A 20,816-nucleotide genomic window follows, 5' to 3' on the forward strand; every position below is an offset into this window, starting at 1 on the left:
TGTGTGTGTGTGTGTGTGTGTGTGTGTGTGTGTGTGTGTGTGTGTGTTTATTAGTATATTGGCTCTTTTCAGGCAGGGACCATACTTTTTGCCTTTTTTCCTGTCTTTAGTACATAATAAGCACTTTATAAATACTCATCAACTGAGTCTTCTATGGGTTTTCCTGACCCTCCTTTCCCTTGTTTCTCCTATCTCTCTGGCCAGTCCTCAGGGTCCTGTCTTGGATCATTACTCATGCTCTTCTCACTGTGAATGTGCTTGAATATTCTACCTGGACCCTCCTTTTCTCTCTCTATACAAACTATTCATGAATTCTTTAAGTCCCACAGGTGTAGTTATGACTATACAGATGGTTCCCATATCTTTATGTCAAGTGCTCTGACCTCCAGCCCCATGTCACCAACTCTTTATGGAACTTTTATTAGACACCCAGTAGGTGTCTTAAAGTCAGCATATACCTGGAATTGTTCAATACTACTTCGTGAGCTTCTGTTCAAGCTTAACACAAGGGCCTCTTCTTTACATCACATCTTCCCTAGCTACCAGTCTCCTACCTACTCCCCATTCCCATTACTTTGATTGTATCTACTTATATTCATTTATTAGTGTATATGTAATTTCCCCTAAGACCATATAAGTTCCCTGAAGTGCCTTACACATTGCCTTGTCCACAGTATCTGCTTTGTAAGAACATTTGCTGATTGGTTGATATCCATAATTATTGGAGGTTGAATTCACGATCCCTAATTATTGCAGGTTGAATTCACGAAAGACAGGCAGGCATGCCTACCCCAGAATTGCGACTATTCTTAGCCGCTTATAAAAAAAGATGGCATTGAAATAAATAGGTATGCATTGTAGAGGTCACTAAAATTATAATAACAATAGCAACTGAAATTTTTATAGCACTTAAGGTTTAAGGATCACTTTACAATATTAACTCATTTTATCTTTATAATAGCCTGGGGATATAGGTACTATTATTATCCCCATTTTACAGATGAGGTAAATAAGGCAGAAAGATTAAGGAACTTGCCCAGACTCACACATTTAGTAATAAGTGTCTAAAGTCAGATTTGAACTTAAATCTTCTGACTCAGGATCTGCTACACTGTCTGCTGTGCTAACCAGCTGACTCTTTGTGAGGCAGGTTTTTTCATCCTTTATACTTTTATTCTTAGCATATAGCACAGTGACCAACATATAGTGGGTGCTTAATAAATATTTGTTGATTAATGAATCAATTTTTTTTTGTGGTTGTTCAATCGTTTTAGTCACTTTCGACTCTTCATAACCCCATTTTGGGGGTTTTCTTGGCAAAGATACAGGAGTGATTTGCCATTTTCTTCTCCAACTCATTTTACAGATGAGGAAACAGAGGCAAACATCATTAAGTGACTTGCCAGGGTCACACATTTAGTAAGTGTCTGAGGTCAGATTTGAACTCATGAAGATGAGTCTTCCTGACTCCAGTCCAGACACTATCCACTGAGTCACCTAGCTGCAAAATTGATTTTACCTAGGATAACAAAAAGTTAAGGAGACTTGCCTTTAAGGGATTGAAAGACTGTTGCTAGAAAAGAGATTAGTCTTATTCTCTTTGTTCCTAAAGGGTAAAACCAGGATCAATAAGTAAAAGTGTCCAAAAGGCTCATTAAATTTTGATTTGGGGGAAGAGGAAAGAAGCCCCATCACTGGAGCCTTTAAGTAAAGATGTCTACTTTGGGGAGATGCCTACTTCCTATTGGATGCCTATTTTGGGGGGATGCTACAGGAGAGATTTGTATTTATGAGTCAATAAAGTCACCTCACAATGCCCTGGTGGAAGTCACTTGGTGACTTTCAAGATGCTTATAAAATGCTTTTAAAATGCTCTTAAATGCTTTTCAAGATACTTTTAAAATGACAATATATATATTTTTTATAATTGGAAACATCATTCCAGCAGTCCTGTATTTTTTGAAAGTTCATTATATTTTCCCATTTATATCAAGAAGGCTGCATTGCTATAAACATATGTTTTGTGGGTATTCTCTACATGTTCCTGCCACCCAAATAATAGCTCATGAAGTTGCTAGGTAATCTGGGAACACAGTGAGTCAGACTGGAGAAGGATAGAGTCAAAACATGCATTTGTTTTGGACGGTCATGTCAAAATGTTTCCTCTTCCATCTCCCTCCCCTTATCACCCAGCATGAATACAACATGTTACAATAAATTAGATGAAGAAATCATGCCTGCTTTTGCTATTTTGAGCTCCAGTCAACTACAAAAACTCTAGTTTGCTCGTGTTATTTTTAGTTCTATAATTTAACTTTCATAATAGCACTATTAATTTTAAATAGCCTAACAAAGAAGGAGATCTGGTGGATATTGAACCAAGGGATTGAATAGTAGAAATATTCTGCATTTTTTCAATGTAATTCTGTCATCCAAGATATCATAACTCTCTTCCAGATACTTGAGCTCCAGTGTAGGTGGGATGCTAGCAAAAACCAGAGATGCTAAATATGTGTTGTGCATCTTAGTAGCTAAAGGATGTTAACATCACCAGAGGAAGACCATAGGAATTTTGGGGGTTGGACCCCTTAGGGAGTCCTCATAAAGAGAATGTAGATAAAAGTTGCACAGACAAAGAAGGTGTAATTGGTTTATATACTGCACAGGGGAAAGGGAGATTTCACATTGATGGCCCTGGAGAATTTGCTGGTGTTGATCACCATCTCCTCCTGGTCATTCACTCTTCCCTTGGCTATTATGACACTGTTGCCTGTCTTAGAGGGTCTTCTTTACCTGTTTGATCACTATTTAGTCTCCTTTGCTGGATCATACCATTTGCCCCTAGCACATGCATCTCCCCCCCCCCCCCCCCCAACATTTGTAGGTGTCCTGGAAGATTGCCCTGATTCTTTATCTCTTCCCTCTTTATCATCTCATTATCAACTCCTAGAGAACTCCTCAGCTCACATGACACCAGAGGGCTCAATAAAACAGGCACCTCCAAGAACCCCATCCCTTACCCTTCCTTTTTTCCCTACCCTATTGCCAATCTTCCCTTCTGTTTCCTTCCTCTTAGCTAGATGCCATTACCCCCTCACCCCCATGAATACAAACACACATAAACCACATAGGAAGGGACCAAAAGCCCTTTCTCCACTCTGATGCCAGCCTTCATTCCCCATGCCCCACCCTGCATCATTATAAGCACAAGTTACTTTAAGAATCTCTTGCTCTCTCCTTTCTTCCTCTCCACGCCCTCCCCCTCCCCCTCCCCACCATAGATTGGGATTAGATATGACCAGGGAGTCTTCAGTTGTAATCCCTCTTGTGAGATGTGCAACCACACATCCTTATCATCTCTTGCCACTCTGCCCCAGGGACCACTGAGACTTATTTGCCTTGGCCCTATACTGACCAAATGGGTCTTATCATCTGCCCTGGATCTATGCCATCTGGACCCCCAGATATTGCTACCTGACATGCCACTGCATCCTAAATACACCTGGGCTTTGGAATATGACCTAAGTACTAACTGGCCTTCCCTTCCACCTTGAAGTGGAAACTGCCCATGGATTCTTCCTCCAATTACAAGGCCAGCTCCTTTAATGTTTATGTCTTCAACACTTGACATAGTATTTGGTACATACTAAATGTTTAATTAAAAAAAAATCATTCATTTATCACTTTAATTATTGTTTCTATAATGATGATTACCAATTCTATATATCCAACCGTAGTCTCTCTCCTGAATTCCAGGCCTTTCAACTGAATTCCATGGCATTCTTATTGGATATTTCTAACTAGACTTCCTATAGGTATCTCAAACTCAACATTTCCAAGATGTAAGTTTTAATCTTCCACTCCAACTCCAAATGACTCCTGTTTTAAACACCTATATTTTGATTGGGGGCCTCGCTATCCTTCCAAGTTACTCAGCTTTGTACCATCAGTTAGGTCTTCAGCCCTTTTCTTTCCCTCACCCCCATATGTATTCCGTTGTTTAGTCTTGTTGAAGCTACTGTCACAGCATATCTCCCATATGTCCCTTTGCCCTCACTCACATTACTACCCTAGTTCCTCATATGACCACCTCTCTTTTATAACACTTCAGTAGTTTCCTAACTGGTTTCCCAGACCCAGAACTCTCTCCTCTATAATTCATCCTTTACACATATGCACACATAATTTTCCTAAAGCATAGTCCATGGTTCCATACTCAGTAAATATCAGTGGATCCCTATTTCCTTAAGGATCAAATGTAAATCTCTCTTTGACATTTATTGTCTTTAACAACTTAGCACCAATCTACCTGTGCAGCCTTATTATATATCACTCAGCTTCATAGACCCTATGGTCAAGTTATTTCTCACATACATTTCCTCCCCAATTTTGTATGTAGAGGTAAAGTGAATCCCCTTTGTCTCTTAGTAACCTTTGTTGTTATTATTGAGGATGTTGACGATGATGAATCTTTTTCAGTCATGTCTGATTCTTCGTGACCCCATTTTTTGGGGGGGTCGGAGCAGAGATCCTGGAGTGCTTTGCCATTTCCTTTTCTAGCTCATTTTATAGATGAGGAAACTGAGGAAGATGAGTTTTCCTGACTCTAGGCCTGGTACTCTGTGCTTTATGGTGCCACCTAGCTGCCTTTGTTTTCCTTTAAAATTCATTTCAAGTGTCCTTTCTTACACAGAACCTTTCTTGAACCCACCAGTTGCTACTGATTTTCTCTTCCTAAATAACACTTAATTTTTAATTTATTTTTCATTAATATATATATATATATACACACACACACACATTTATATTTATATATATTTATACACACATATATATAATTAGTATATATACAATATAGATATAATTCACATATATTATACATTTTATATAATATTATTTGTTAATATTTATTTGTATGTCTCTTTTGCATATGCATATTGTCTATAGACTATCGGTGGTGCATTGGCTAGAGCACTGGGCCTGGAGTCAGGAATTCCTCAGTTCAAATCTGGTACTAGCTGTGTGACCCTGGGCAGGTCACTCAAACTCTGTTTGCCTTTGTTTCCTCAACTGTAAAATGGGGATAATAATAGTACCTACCTTTCAGGGTTGTTGTGAGAATCAAATGAGATAAATTATGAAAAGCCCTTAGCACAATTACTGGCACATATCATAGGCTAAATAATAGGTAGCTGTTAATTGTTAATAAATGTTGTGTACTTTTTTCTCTGAGGGTGTATCCTGGGATTTGGGGTAAGGCATTTAAAATCACCCAGAAAATGACAAGACTTGTATGTTGAGGAGCTAAAAGAACAGTTTATTCCCTGTCTCCAATACTGTAAGGAAAACAACTTTGAATGACTGCAATGCTCTGACCACTCAGTCATGACTCCAAGCAGTCTACTGGTAAAAGGATCTATCTCCATCTTGACAGAGAGGGGGTGGACCAGAGGTGCAGAATGAGACATATGGTGTCAGGCAGGACTAATATGTGGATTTGTTTTGTTTGACCATAATTATTTGTCACAAGAACTTTTGGCGGGGGAGGAGAGAGATTTGGGCATAGTGAGGAGTAGTGAAAAGTGATGGGAAGGAAGGAAGGAAGAAAATGAGAGAAGAAAGGAAGAAAGGGACAGAAGGAGGGAAGAAAGGGAGGGAGTGAGAGGGTGAGAAATGGAAAGTGGGAAGAAGAGAGGAAAGGAGGAAAAGAAGAGCAATAATTAAAAATTTTAAAACAACAGATGAGGAAGATTCATTTTTTTTTTTTAGTTCAAATATGGCTTCAAACACTTATAAACTGATCCTGGGTAAGTCACTTAACCCTGTTTGCCACTGTTTCCTCATCTGCAAAAAGAACTGCAGAAGGAAATGATAAACCATTCCAGTATATTTGCCAAGAAAATGTATGGTATAGAGGAGAAAGTAATGTACTTGGAGTTAAAAAGACCAGGGTCCCAAACCTTTGATTCCTACTAGCTGTGTGACCCTGAACAAGTTAGGCAATCTCTCTGAGCCTCAGTTGCCAAATCCATAAAATGGAGTTAATAATAGCACCTATCTCACAGGATTACTTTAAGAATCAAATGAAATAGGATATAAATTTACTTAAAACCTATTATGAACCTCAAAGTACATGTATAAGCTATTGTTTTTATTATGAAAGAACTAGACAATAAACCATCATCATCACTACAACCACCACCATCATCATCATTATTCACTCTGGCATAGTAGATAGAGGACCAGGCTCTGGGTCAGGGAGACCTGAGTTCGTGTTTCTTCTCTGAAACATACAGACTGTGCGTCCCTCGATAAGTCACTTAACCTTAAAATGCTCCCAAGCAACAAAGACTGAGTCACATGGCAGTTGCTGATATGCATTGATGGAAAGGGTTTCTTCGTCATGAATTCTTTACAACAGTGAAATAGTTGGTGACAACCATTATTATTAGTTGTAATGAAAATAAATAATAATGACCTCATTATTCAACTCCCCAGTCTGGCCCAGACCATTTAATCCTGATCCATCCCACACCTGCACAAAAAGACAAAATCTTTTCAATGTTAATATCACCAAATTCGGTCAGATTCCACTCTGTGCATTTTAAAACGAGGCGAGTGGTCTAAGAAAGAGAAGACAGGATCAGTAATCTTGCCTCCTATTCCCAACTCCATTATTCAAGTTCTGGGCCAAAATAAACAAATCACAAATAAATACATAAACAAATCACTTAACCTTTTTGTGCATCAGTTTCTGCAAAATGAGAATGATAATTCTCGCTTTTAAAGGGGTTTGACATCATTGCCTGAAAGGAGCTACAAGAGAGGCAAGGCTTATTAACTTCCCCATCCTTTAGACTGAGCTCTGCCTATTCAGAACACTTGTTCTTTTCATTGGGAATTAGACACCTTTTCCCTTCTGTTCAAGAAAAACTAAAGGAATTAGTGATAACTGACCAAGACTTTCATTGAAATCAGAGCCCAAACAAATCAGTCATTTAACACCAAAGTAGGGAAATTGATGTCTGTGAGTGGATTTGCAATCTGATTCCCTGGGTTCAAATCCTAACTGGGCCACACTACCTGTGTGACTATGGGCAAATCATTTTACCTTTCTAAGCCTCAGTTTCCTCATCTGCAAAAAGAGGAGTTTGGACAAGGTAACCTTAAAAGTCATTTCCAGCTATAAATCTGTGATCTTCTGATCTTTTCAACTTGTCTCCTGGGGACTTCTGGTTCCAGGCACCGTGCACCACCGACTTTGGAGGATGATTGGGTGGGTGGTGGGGTGCAGAGATGAAAAGACGGCTGTGTCTCTGTGTTTCCCAGTCTGACTTTCCCTGAGCTCAGCATAGACTTCTTCATGATTCTTGAATCTTTTTGCTTACTCTCCGTGGGTAACCACTTCAATCAGATTCAAGCTGCTATGTTTTGTATTTGGGGGAAAGTAATCATTGTTCCCTGAGATTTCTCAAAAACCTATTCTGTTTCAAAAGGCATGTTCTTTAACATTGATTTTCTTTTTTTAAAAATTTTATCTTTTAGATTTGTAAACTATCTTTCTGAAAAATCTCTGTTAATATATGTTTTTGCTGTTATGAAGATGATGGTGAATTAGACAAATTCTGATTGAGTTTTATTAGAAACCGATTATTGCTAATACCATTCTTATTATTCACTTAATTATTTTAAATCGCAAACATTTGCAAATGCTGTTTTTCTTTAAATCATTGAAATAGGGGAAGCATTATGCTTTCCGCTCTTATTCACAATGCAACCACAAGAGTCACAGTTTGTTGGCCAAATTAAATTTACTATACTCCTCATAAATCTTTTATTTAATATGAGGTGTTTTTATTTGTGTGTGTGTGTGTGTGTAGGAAATCAATTTTACATTTGTGTAAAAATACAGTTAAAACATAGATCACAATGCATTTTATAAAATAGGCTTTGTGAAAGGTATTTTTCCCAATGCATTTTAATATAACTCAGTTTATATCAGCATGAGGATATATTTTCATATATACATTTCTATATACACACATGTTGGCTCTTTCTCTGATACAAAGCGCAATCTCTGTCAACTTGTGTTTCATTTTTGTTACTTCCACTGTTGTCCAACAGTCCTCTGAGGAAAGGCTATAAAAGAATCAATAAGATACGGATCCAGCATTATAATTCAGGTATTGTACATGCACTAATAGCCTCACGAAGAAATCGTATAACCCTTGTCAATTCAAATATTTTTTTTCTATCTAAACTATGTAAATATAATGATTAACAATCAGCCACATTCACTATGCAAGCCCTTCGATGTAGCATTTTCCTAATTACAAACAGTAGTGTGGGAGGATGTGACTGCCGAGGAAGATTAAACCACTTGTATTTATTCAATGTGACTTTATAGCATTAACTGGGGAAACTCAGCCCGGCTCTGTTGAATGCAGAAATCCACAATAAGCGAAAGAATTTGATTAGGAGAGCAGCAGATTCTGCCAATCTTGACTAGAGATGGTAGACTCCTCTAATTGTGTATCAGCAGTCATTTCAGTCGTATCATAATCTTGCTATTGATGGAAACATTTAAAAACTGATGAAAATTACTGCTTAATAATCAGGGCTTTTACTTGAGTTGCATAAAGGTTGGAAAACCCACCTGGCAAGCGAGCTTCCCTGTTTTCCCTTTTTTTATTCCATAAGGAAGAAATGAATCCAGGTTTCTCCAGACTTGAGATACAGGATAGGATGTTTTAAGGAGGTACGATGTTCTGAAATCACATCTTCAAATAATCTGCTCAAAAGGGCTCACAGATTCTTTAGAATTTTTTAGAGGCATTGTGGTATAATCAGATTGCTGTATTGAAAATAAGCAAGAGTGGGTTTGAGCTGCTAGGTGGTGCAATAGATAGAGATTTGGAATGGGGAAAACCAGTTTAAATCTCACCTCAGAGAACTGCTAGCTGTGTGACACTGGGCAAGCCATTTAACCTTTCTGTGCCTCATTTTCTTCATCTGTAAAATAGGAATAATAATTGAATCTACACAACAGGGGTTTGTGAAGGTCAAATGATTTGTCATTTGTAAAGCACTTTGTAAAACCTTAAGGCAGGGGCTGACTCTGGCCCTGGAGTCAGGAGGACCTGAGTTCAAATGAGGCCTCAGACACTTGACATACTTATTAGTAATGTGACCTTGGGCAAGTCACTTAACCCCAGTTGCCTTGCCTTCTCTCCTCCAACCCCCCCCCCCAAAAAAAAAACAAAAAAGTTAAGGCAGCTAGTTGGTACAATGGATAGAACAATGTATTGGGAGTCAGAAAGACATGTTTAAGAAATTTACTAGCAAATCACTTGAATCTTTTCTTCCTCAGATTCCTCAACTGTAAAATGTATTAATTAGGATGTATTTGATCCTTCTGATATATTGTTGGCTCTGCTATTGTGCACAAATCTCTTATTCTCTTTGACCTTATTCTCTCTGACCTGTAAATGGAAATCCTAGAACAAAGAACCATAGATTTGGACCAAGAACGGATATTGAAATCAATTTATTCCACCCTTTCCACATCTTACAAATGAAGAAATTGAGGCCCAGGGAGGTTAGGTCACTTGTTCAACATCACAGAGTTGGTAAATGGAAGAACGGGGATTTTCAGCTCCTTTGATGGTCTTTGTGAGCCATGGAATGCCATAGAACATAGGCAAAGCACTACATAAATGTTGGCTATTATTCAGAGAGTTTTTAATTAATAAAACTAATAAAAGTAATAATAGCCAACATTTATATGTTGCTTAATGTTTGTGAAACTCTTTATATTCAGTCTTCAATGGAGCCCCACAGTGACCATGTCAGATGTCAGTTTCCTCATGTATAACTTGAGAGGGGGGTTGACATAGATGACCTCTAATAGTTCTCTGGTTCCCATTTTATAGATGAGGAATGCTGAGGCTCTGAGGTTATGTTAACCATAAGGTTCCATATACTTTTAGAAATACACAAATGTTCTTTGGAAGCATAGTTGTTCCTCAGGCTTTTGTAATGCTCAATTTGCCATTGTGTGAAATGCAGATGATCTACATTAAGAAAATACTTTGAAAATATAGCATAAATATGGAGATATGAGTACCAATGGCCATTCCCCTAATTGGAACAAAATTATATTTGTCCCAGTCAAATTTCTCTAATCTGTCTTTTGTGACTTTACTCCTTTTTTTTTGTGGATCACTGCCCTAAAATGGTGCATTTTGCTAATGTTCAATAAAATCAAGACCTTCAGTGTGAAGTTATAAATATGTGCCTTAATATCATACAAAACTAAATTTTAGGTAGAAGTGGGAGTAGGGGTGAGGGACTTTTTTTTTAAGCTCATAACTTTGAAGTGACTTAGGGGGGTTTTCCACTGAGATAATTTCCTTAATATCAGAACTCTGTAGACTTTTCTGTATGATGACATTTCAGTACCCCAAAGCAACCACTTAAATGGCCTTCCATTGTCCCCTGGAGCAAACCCTGTAGGAAAGTGAAGTAAGTATTTGTCCCAGTCCTTTGATCTATCCTCAATAGCATTTGGCAACACTGGGCTGCTGGGTACCTGGAGCCTTCTATTTCATTTTCAAGATAATATTTCAAGTGTTTTATTCTACACCCCGGCCCCCCTGGAAAAGGGGGAGTGAAACCTTCCAATGGCACCACCCCAATCATACCCTAAGCCCAGGATACCAATCTACTTATGAGGAAATATTCTACACTTTGGGATTAAATCTGGACTAACCAGCCAGTGGGCCTAGTTTATAAAGAACTGGCCAGTGAGACTAGAATACCTGGTGTCAAGCCCCACCTCAGATCCTGAGCATGTCAACTAATTTCTAAGTGTCCCAGGCAATATAAAATTGTTATTTACAGAACTGTCACTTAATTGCATAAATGGAAGGAATTTCTTCACTGTAATCAATCATCCCACAAATATTTATTAATCTTCTACCATATGCCTAGAATTGTACTTGGTACTGAAGATAAAAGCAAAAAAAAAAAAAAACGAAACAAGCATTACTCTCGAGGAATTTACAATCGAATGTAATTCCCTACAACAGTGCTTCCCGATCTTTTTCTTTCTTTTTTTTTTTTCTTTTTTGGCTGAAGGCATGGTATTCTTTGCTTTGAGGAATTGGATATGAGGAAATAGGATGCAGTCTAGAAGCCGAGAGACTTCCTTGAGAGGTTGCAAGTATAAGTTTCATAAAATTCACAATACCCTAGTGGGCCATGGCACAACCCTTGAGGACCATTGCCCTGATCTAATAAATGGTCAAGTCCAAAATAGAAAAAAAAAAAAACAGAGCAAAACAATCAAAAACCTCCCAGGATCTCTAGAAGAATCAACTTGAACTCTGAGAATGGACAGGTGAGATGAAAGAGAAGGAGGTTGTAGAGGAAAATATAGTGTAGAATTGTATAATCTCTCCAAATATCCCCAGAGGACTGAAAATAAACAAGAATGATCCTGGATTATGGGAATTATTTTCTTTCCAAATAATGAGAATTACCCTACTTCGGTATTTCCTCAGTAGGCATATTCTATTAAGATGTTGGACATTCTAGTCAGAGCCAAATGAAGAATTATGTACTATATGAGCTATTGCTTACTTGACTAAGAAAAACCTTGCCACAGAACTTCTGTGTGTGTTTTTTTCTTTCTTCAAACTAATGTGACTTATCTAATGATTTCCTATAGAACTCGACAAGAAATCAATCTTTGTTCAGTTTGTTTCCTGGTTGACGACAGAGCATCAGTAAAGTCCACACAGTTTAGGAGAAGCTTTTAACATGTGCTTTCTAGCTTGCTGAAATAATTTAGCTTACTTGTGTTTCTTGTACTTGACAAAAAGGGGGAAAAACCCACAACATAACAGCCATCATGCTAAGTCTTAACACAAAGAACAGTCACTTTAGCTTGTCTATGACACAGTGATGGATTTGTTTTAAAAAATTATTTAGGATCTGAAGGACATTTTTCCCTCAGATTATAAAATTTTAAAGAAAGGTCAAATTGTAGTTTTCAGTTAACCTTAGATCAAACAAAATAGCCAATATGTAATAGAAAGACTCTTTCAAGTTGGCAGTGGATGGGCTATTGTCAAATTTGGTGTCAATCACCATCCAATTCAGAACAGAAGTGGCATTATCCTTTTCAAAAATCTTGTCTTAAGGTTTCAGTGTATCTCTTAGAAGATTGATGAGGGGATTATATGACTGATATGTGTCTGGTTTTCACAGATATCACATGCAGCCTCTTCCAAAGATTATGGAATCTGGTACAAATTCTGAATTTCTCAAAACTTCCACAGCCAGTTGCTTTCATTCCTAAACTTCAGTGAGTGTGCCCCTTTCTTTATATTTGTAGGTAGTTTCCAGAAGCTCCACAGGAAACATATCCTTCTGGTTTCTAGTGTTCCCTTTTTATTTGAATGTTGGCTAATCATGATTCTTTGTAGGTCCATCCAAAGTGTGGGAATCAGGAGGGAGACACTGATTAAATGACTATGAGTATGAGGCTCCTACCAGAAAATTCTTCCTAATATAATTTTTAAATAATTATTTTAATTCATGAGTTTAAGACAACAGGGACTTTTGGGAATCTTCTGCTTTTTACTGCTTTTAAAATTGTATCTTCTTTGTGATCAGTGATCAACTGGAGACAGAATATAAAAAGGGCAAAACTGGACATGGAGTCATATATTTGAAAGAATGTGACCTTGGAGTTGTGTTCAAATCCCAGCCCTGCCCTTTATAATTATGTGATCTTCAGCAACTCACTTAGCTTCCTTAATCCTGTTTCCTCATCTATAAGGGGGAAAAAAAAAGGTCTTTGCATTTTTAGAGCTATGGTCCTAGCATCCCGGGTTTGTGATGATCTGATCTCTAAGCTAAGAATGATTGTGTTAACTTGTTCTAAACTGTGGAAATGGGGAAAGAACAGTGGATTTGGGAAGAGGCATTTTAGGAAACTCATCATAACTGTTGACAAGACTGGATTTTGTTCAAATGAGAAGATTCTAATTCTGGAACTAGGAGATAATGGATATACGTTAATTATTATGGCATGCATTGAATATCAGCAGGAGCAGGGATAATTGATGTCAGGTGAATATGGAAACTCTCTAAGCTGATGTGAACACCCCCAGAAGTGACATTCAGTAAAGTATGAAAGCTCTAAAGATGCCTTTACTTCTCTGGTGAAGGCAGATCAAGCTGAAAAGTTTGGATTAAGTTGGCCAAAGAAGGGAAGAAATAGAAAGAAAGATCTTTTAGAAGCATTTTTTGATAGAAATAGTCTATTTCTATGCTTGAAGTAAACAGACTTTCATGAGATAGCATTGTTGTTTTGTTGTTTATTAAAGGTTCCATGGAGTCTCATTCTCTATGAATTTTTCTTTCCATAACACTTTTGTATCTCATGACACAGAGTATAATTTGTTCTTTGTTTTTGCTTTGCCTTCTTTTTGTATGAAAGGAGTGTATTTCGGATCCTTTTATTTCATGACATGCAAATTGCAATTTTTTTTTACTTTCCTGACTTTGATATTTTATTAATTCCCTGAATATCAATGGGCATCTGATTAGGGGAGCCACATGGAGGATACAAGGTCAAATCAATATACATTTTTTTTGAATTTGTTAGTTTTGAATCATTAGCTAAAAAAACAAAACAAAACAGGAATTGAAGATTGGTGATCCTTAGGAACTCTAGTTATATTTTAAAGACTGGAGTCACAACTTTCATTACAATACTTACTGACCCCATTATTGGTTTTGTTTTTGGTTTGTATGGTTTTTTGTTTTGTTTTGTTTTTGCTTTTTAGCTAAAGTTTCAGCTGTTTATTGCCTGTGAAAATTAAGAGCTGCATGAAATGGCCATTGAGATCACTGACACTCTGGAGATCATACACCCTTTTGATCATTTGCTTTAGTTAGTTAGAGAATAAGCATTTGTAGTGTTACAGAGAAAGGTCTTCTCTCTTTCTCTGTCTGACTGTTTCTCAGTTCTTTCAGGCACATCCCAAAGGTAGTGGCCCCTAGTGGTTAATGAAATTAAAAAAAAAATTTAAAACAAGATTTATCTACCGGATCATCTTCCTTGGCAAAAGAGAGACTCTCCATGATCGTGGCTCATTCAAAATCTGTCTGCAGCTCTCCATGGTGCCTTTTGTCTGCAAGTTTCTATTACTCACGTGGTCTCCTCAGTTCTCCTTTGTATTTTATATCATTGCACTTTTCAAGGAAACTCAGTGTCACTCTCCAGTGCAACATCTGAGTCTCTCATTGTATGAATGCACAGCCTCCTGAATTGTCCAGCCTCCTCTCTCGGTTTCATGGTCCTCTTTCTCACTACAAGTCTCAAATCCCATTTACAGCCTCATGACATTGCCCAGATCCTTTTGTTGACTAGAACGATATTGTATCCAGAGTTACCGGAAATTAGCGAGCCATCTGCTATAGCCTGGCAAAAAGTTTTTCTTATAAATTGAATCTTTTTTTTTGTTGTATCAAAATTTAATTTTGTATTTTTTCTTCAGGTCATTCACTCATGACCTTCCATCAATTCACAAGGCTGACTAAGCACACCAATTTACCCATATGTCCCAAAGTAACCATGATTTCTCTTAACTCTCTCTCCCTTGTGCAAACACTGCCAAACAGATCTCTTCATAGTCTTTCCTTCTTAATTTATGGCCATATATTTCAAGACTTTTTCTCTGTATCCCCATTCATTCTTAGAGAAGAAAGAAAAAAAAATCCATTCAGTAAAGGCTTTGCTGTTACAATAGTTAATTCCTTTTAAAGGTAACTTACCATTAGAAAAATATAAAGGCTGTCAATTCACTACCATGGCTATTGGGACAGCTTTCCATGCTTTTTGTTATTGTTGTTGTTGATCTTATCCATTGTATTAACTTACACATTAAACGAACATACAAATTTAGTCCATAAAGCTGCCAAACGTTACAACCTTCTCTGAAGCAGGTCGTGAAATTATGAGGCATATCTGTTCAAAGGGGAACCCATTGCTTCAAAGGATAGAAACACTTCATTTATCTGACATAAGAGATATAATAGGAATGTTGGAGAATGAAGTACTTTTCAGAAGAATTTTCCAAATAAATTGAACTCAGGCTAGTGATATCCAGACCTAGAGTCATGAATCCTGTAGGGGGAAGGGACGAGATCTGAAATTATTGTACAGTTTTGTGAATCCACCAGAAAATTTTTTTTTTGTTAGAAAAAAATCCTCCTGCTTTTTCCTTCCCTCCCTCCCTTCCTCTCCACCCCACCCCTACTCCCATCTTGGCCAGCTAGGTGGCTCAGTGCATAGAGCTCTGGGCCTGGAGTCAGGAAGGCCTGAGTTCAAATGTGATTTCCAACACTTACGAGCCATGTGACCCTGGCCAAATCCCTTAACCCTGTTTGTCTCAGTTTCCCCTCATCTATAAAATGAGCTACATACATATAAAATGATAAACCACTCTGCTATCTTTGCCAAGAAAATCTCAAATGGGGCATGAGGAGTCAGATATGTTAGAAATGACTGAATAACAACAACATAATAAAATCGGTGTCATTTTTAAATGAACTATTTTATTAACCATAGAAACATCTGAATACATTTGAAAAATGGTATATATGTGCACATATATAACTATGTATGCAGTACATATGCACTATTTTATACTATACATACATATATAATATACGTGCATGGTATATATTTTGTATGCATATGTATATTGTTTTGTACTATATATAAATATACACACATATACTATGCATGTGTACCTAATATTATATATGTACGTTTGTGTGTCCTATTTTTCAAATTATTCAAATGCCACTTGCTTAATAAGAGTTCACTTAAAAATGACAATGATTATATAATAGCTTTTTTTTGTCATTATGAATTTTCTCAGCCAATCAATCAAAACCACTATTATCTGGAGAAATGTGAATTTTGGTTTGTTTGCTTCTCAAACATGACATTACATCTCCATTTCCCATGTCTTGGTGCAGGTTATGCCATATGCTCTCCTCCCTCCCATCTACCCACTGGAAATTCTATCTTCCTTCAAAGCTTAACTCAGGTGCTACTCCCTATATTACCCCTTTCTTGATCTTTCCAGCTCTTATTCATCGTGTTGAAATTATGTATGTTTTTCGTCTATTTCTATGTGCACATGATCTTTTTTTCTAGTAGAATGTAAGCTCCATGAAGACAAGGCCTCCTTCATTTTTGTTTTTGTAATTGCAGTGTCTAGTTCAGGGCAAACAGTCACTTAATAAAATGCTTATTGTTTTTTTTTTTAAATGCATAGTTTAGAGGGGGTGTGGTGGTGGCAGGTGATTTATTAAATATCATCTGTATAAAGAGAGATTAGGCTCAAAGCTTCTAAGGTCTGAGCTATCCCAAAGTCTGTAATCTATGATTCTGTGACTTATTGCTGTTACAAGCCCTCCTACCTATTCCACCACACATTCCCCCTCAAAAAAGATTTTTTTTTTAACCTGTGACATGATATTTGCCTACATTCTTATGGGGTGTTGGATGATAAATGGTAATTATTTTTTTTCTTTAAATTTGGTTGTATGTCTCTGCTATTACCTTCAAGGCTGCATGGCTGAAAATATGACTCCATGTACCTTTTTCAAAAGGGTGATGTAGAGAAGTCAGAAGATTTGCCAAGGAGAGCGTGGAAAATCAGTCCGAGTCCCTTTAACAAAAATTGAATCTTCTCTCCTTATTCTTCCTGTGTGTATATTACTAAGAATGGATCCCTTTACCACTAACAACAAATGCAGTTTCTCTACTTAAGGTGCAAAGCACAAGGAACATCAAGGTCACTTGCTGCATTTGAGGTGGGGAAAAAGCTATATAAAATATGGATAAAGTGTCAATCAAAATGTTTTGTTTTGTTTTTTACTGAAGATGTTATGGTAATATGGGTCATATTGCTTTTTTAAATTTTTAAACACAACTAGATCTGGTATTTTGGCAGCAGAGTTTTATTTTTTATTTTATTTTATTTTTACAAAGACAGTGCCTTCAAACTCTTTTCATAGCAAGACTCGAAATCCTGCCAGGTAAAAAAAAAATGTTATTGAAAACCTTTCTCCCCTTATAGGCCCGTTTTGACAGGAAATCTTTGAGAGGCAGTAGCAATGAAGTGCCCAGAGATTTCATCTGTCTTCTTTTGCTTCAGGAAATGCTGAGCACAAGCCTTCCTATTAGGCAAAATAGAAGCAGCACCAAATCCCCTTAACAATCATCTTCGTGGACTCTTAGGTTGACAGCTCTCTGTGTCCTAGTCTGTCAAACAGGACCTAGAACTGAGAAGCACATTACTGGGACCAGGGTGGAAGTTTTTGACAGTACTTAACCAAAAAAATATTATGTTGTTGGGTTTGCCCGGTACCTGGAACCATCACTTTGCATGGGGCTAATCGAGATCAAACCTACCATCCTAGGAAGACAATTTAAACTCTTTAGACTTCTAGGGTTGAGTCTTAACATTTACTTCCAGCCTCTCTCTCCACTTTTTCCTTCTGCTCCTACCCCCCCTACTCCATTTTGTGGGCTTGCCTGAAACTTAGCACTCAACAATCTCTACTGGATTCGAATAGCCAATAGATCTGGGGTATTTATATGTGCATCAGGGTGAGTTTTAACAGATGCCAAATCTAAATTTTAAATATTCCATTCAGAAATATAAATGCCAGCTTGTAGTGAGTGTGCAGGTGTCTAAACAGATGCACTTTAAAAAATAATTAGGCAAAAATAAGTAAAGATCACAGTGATTAAAAAAAAATCTTCACATTTGGGATCTTTTTTGTTTGTTTGTTCTCATGGAATTTATTGTTATTTTATAACTACATTTTGCTATAGAGATATTCATCCAACATAAAAATATGGGATATTTAAAGATATAAGTTAGTTTGTAGGTAATTTTAGTCAATGTGTGATTACAAATATATCTTATATGCAAATGAATCTCATCACAATTATTACAAGTTGATTTGATTTCACTATTTCAGATGGATCTATATGCTAAGGTGGGAGAGAAAAGAGGGAGGAGAAAATTATTTCTTTTTTTCCCTTGTAATTATTCTTTTATTTATTTACTTTTAGTTTTCAACATTCATTTCCACAAGATTTTGAGTTACAAATTTTCCTCCCCATCTTTCTCCTACCCCTACCCCAAGATAGCAAGCCTACTGAATACCCCTTCCCCTAATCTGCTCTCTCTTATATCCTACCCCATTCCCCCCCAACTTTCTAGTAGGACAAGATGTATTTCTATACCCCAGTGCCTGTATATCTTATTTCCCAGTTGCATGTAAAAAACAATTTTTTAAACATTTCTTTTTAAAACTGATTTCCAGATTCTTTCCTTTCTTCCCTCCTCACCCTCCCCCACTGGGAAGACAAGCAATTCAACATAGGTTGTACATGTGTAGTTATGCAAAACGTTTCCATAGTAGTTATATTGTAAAAGACTAACTATATTTCCCTCCATCCTATCCCGCCCCCCCCAACTTTTTTATTTTCTACCTTGACCCTGTCCCTTTTCAAAAGTGTTTGCTTCTAACTACCCTCTCCCCCAATCTGCCCTCCCTTTAGTCATCCCCCCCTCTCATCCCCTTCCCCTCTACTTTCCTGTAGGGTAAGATACCTAATTGATTGTTAAGCCACATTAAGCCAAATTCAATGAGAATAAGGTTGACCCATTCCTTTTCATCTTCCTCCTCTTCCCCTTCAATGTAACAGTTTTCTCTTGCCTCTTTTTTTATGAGATAATTTACCCAATTCTCTAGCTCCCTTTCTCCTTCTCCCATTACACTCCTCTCTCAATTCCTAATTTTACTTTTTAGAAATCACTCCTTCCTATTCAACTGATCCTGTGCCCTCTATGTATACATTTATACACATATATACATACTCACATATGTATTTATACATACATATATGTATGTATACATATATATTCCCTTCAACTCTCCTCATACTAAGAAGTCTCATGATTTACAATTATTGTTTTTCCATATAGGAATATGAATAGTTCAACTTGAATAAGTTCCTTGTGATTTCTTTTTCCTGTTTACCTTCTCATGCTTCTCTTGCTTCTTATATTTGAAAGTCAAATTTTCTGTTCAGCTCTGGTTTTTTCATCAAGAATGCTTGAAAAACCTCTTATTCATTGAATTGCCATATTTTCCCCTGAAGCATTATATTCAGTTTTACTGAGTAGTTGATTCTTGGTTTTAATCCTAGCTACTTTGACTTCCAGAATATCATATTCCAGGCCTTTTGATCCCTTAATGTAGAAGCTTCTAGATCTTGTGTTATCCTGATTGTGTTTCCACAATACTCAAATTGTTCCTTCCTGACAGCTTGTAATATTTTCTCTTTGACCTTTGGAAATCTGGAATTTGCCTATGTTATTCCTAAGAGTTTTCTTTTTGGGATATTTTTTAAGAGGCGATCGGTGAATTCTTTCAATTTCTATTTTGCCCTCTGGTTCTAGAATAGCAGGGCAATTTTGCTTGAGAATTTCTTGAAGGATGATTTCTAGGCTGTTTTTTTCATCATGGCTTTCAGGTAGTAGAATAATTATTAAATTATCTCTTCTGGATCTATGTTCCAGGTCAGTGGTTTTTCCAATGAGATATTTCACCTTGCCTTCTATTTTTCATTTATTTGTATCTGTTTTATAGTATCTTGATTTCTCATAAAGTCATTAGCTTCCATTTGCTCCAATCTAATTTTGAAGGAATTATTCTCTTCAGTGAGTTTTTGAAATTCCTTTTCCATCTGGCCAATTTGGCTTTTTAAGGCATTCTTCTCCTCGTTGGCTTTTTGGACCTCTTTTGCAATTTGAGTTAGTCTATTTTTTAAGGTGTTATTTTCTTCAGTATTTTTGGGGGTCTCCTTTAGCAGGCTGTTGACTCGCTTTTCATGATTTTCTTACATCATTCTCATTTCTCTTCCCAGGGGCCCCAACTACATTCTTCTCCACCCAGTTCCATCAGGGAGATGAACTTTTACTTTATCTTTGATGTTTATGGTTTGAGAAGTCTGTAAACCACCACAGCTGCTGGTGCTTCACTCTCATGAAGTCTGCTCTGGCCAGTCTGTGCTGCTGGTTGGGGATGCTGTGGGTCTGGGCCCATGTGGCTCACACAGGACTGCTCAGCCTGCAGCCTGGGGCAAAAGACCCTTCTTGTCGGCTGGCCAGGCTGCCTTCAGTGGGAGATTTGTTTCTCTCTGTCACTTTGTGGGTTCTGTAGCTCTAAAATTTGTTTTGAATCATATTTTATAGGTATTAGAGGTGGTTAGTGCAGGAGCTCACACAAGTTCCTGCTTTTACTCTGCCATTTTGGTTGTGCTCCCAAGAAAATGATGTCTTAAAAAAAATAGAATAACTTCAGAATGACCTAGGTCATGGAATTGTGGTGTGTGTGTGTGTGTGTGTGTGTGTGTGTGTGTGTGTGTGTGTGTGTATGTGCATGCACAAGAGTCAGTGCATAAAAAAGACAGCTTTGGCTGCCTGTCTGATAAATGTGTGGATCCCTCCTTAGCATGTATTTAAATGCATAAAACAAAATACATGGTTTCAAAGAAACCAATAATATTGTAATAAAATTATGAAAAAAATTAACAAGTTTGGAACCCCAGGTTGGAAATTTTTGATCTGGGTTTAATTTGTTGTTGGTTTTTCTTTTTTCCTTCCTTCCTTCCTTCTTTCCTTCCTTCCTTCCTTCCTTCCTTC

At 37.2% G+C, this 20,816-nt stretch overlaps 1 long non-coding RNA gene across 1 annotated transcript in view; it reads left to right on the plus strand.

The window, feature by feature from the left end:
* The window catches only part of LOC138166106 (uncharacterized), a 335,461-nt gene that overhangs the window by 275,407 nt on the left and 39,238 nt on the right, over positions 1-20,816 (plus strand). The window lies entirely within an intron of this gene.

Source organism: Petaurus breviceps, unplaced genomic scaffold (assembly GCF_028583685.1).
Source record: "Petaurus breviceps papuanus isolate PSGF00001 unplaced genomic scaffold, PetGlider_PUasm1.0 220, whole genome shotgun sequence".
Taxonomy (NCBI): Eukaryota; Metazoa; Chordata; class Mammalia; order Diprotodontia; family Petauridae; genus Petaurus; species Petaurus breviceps.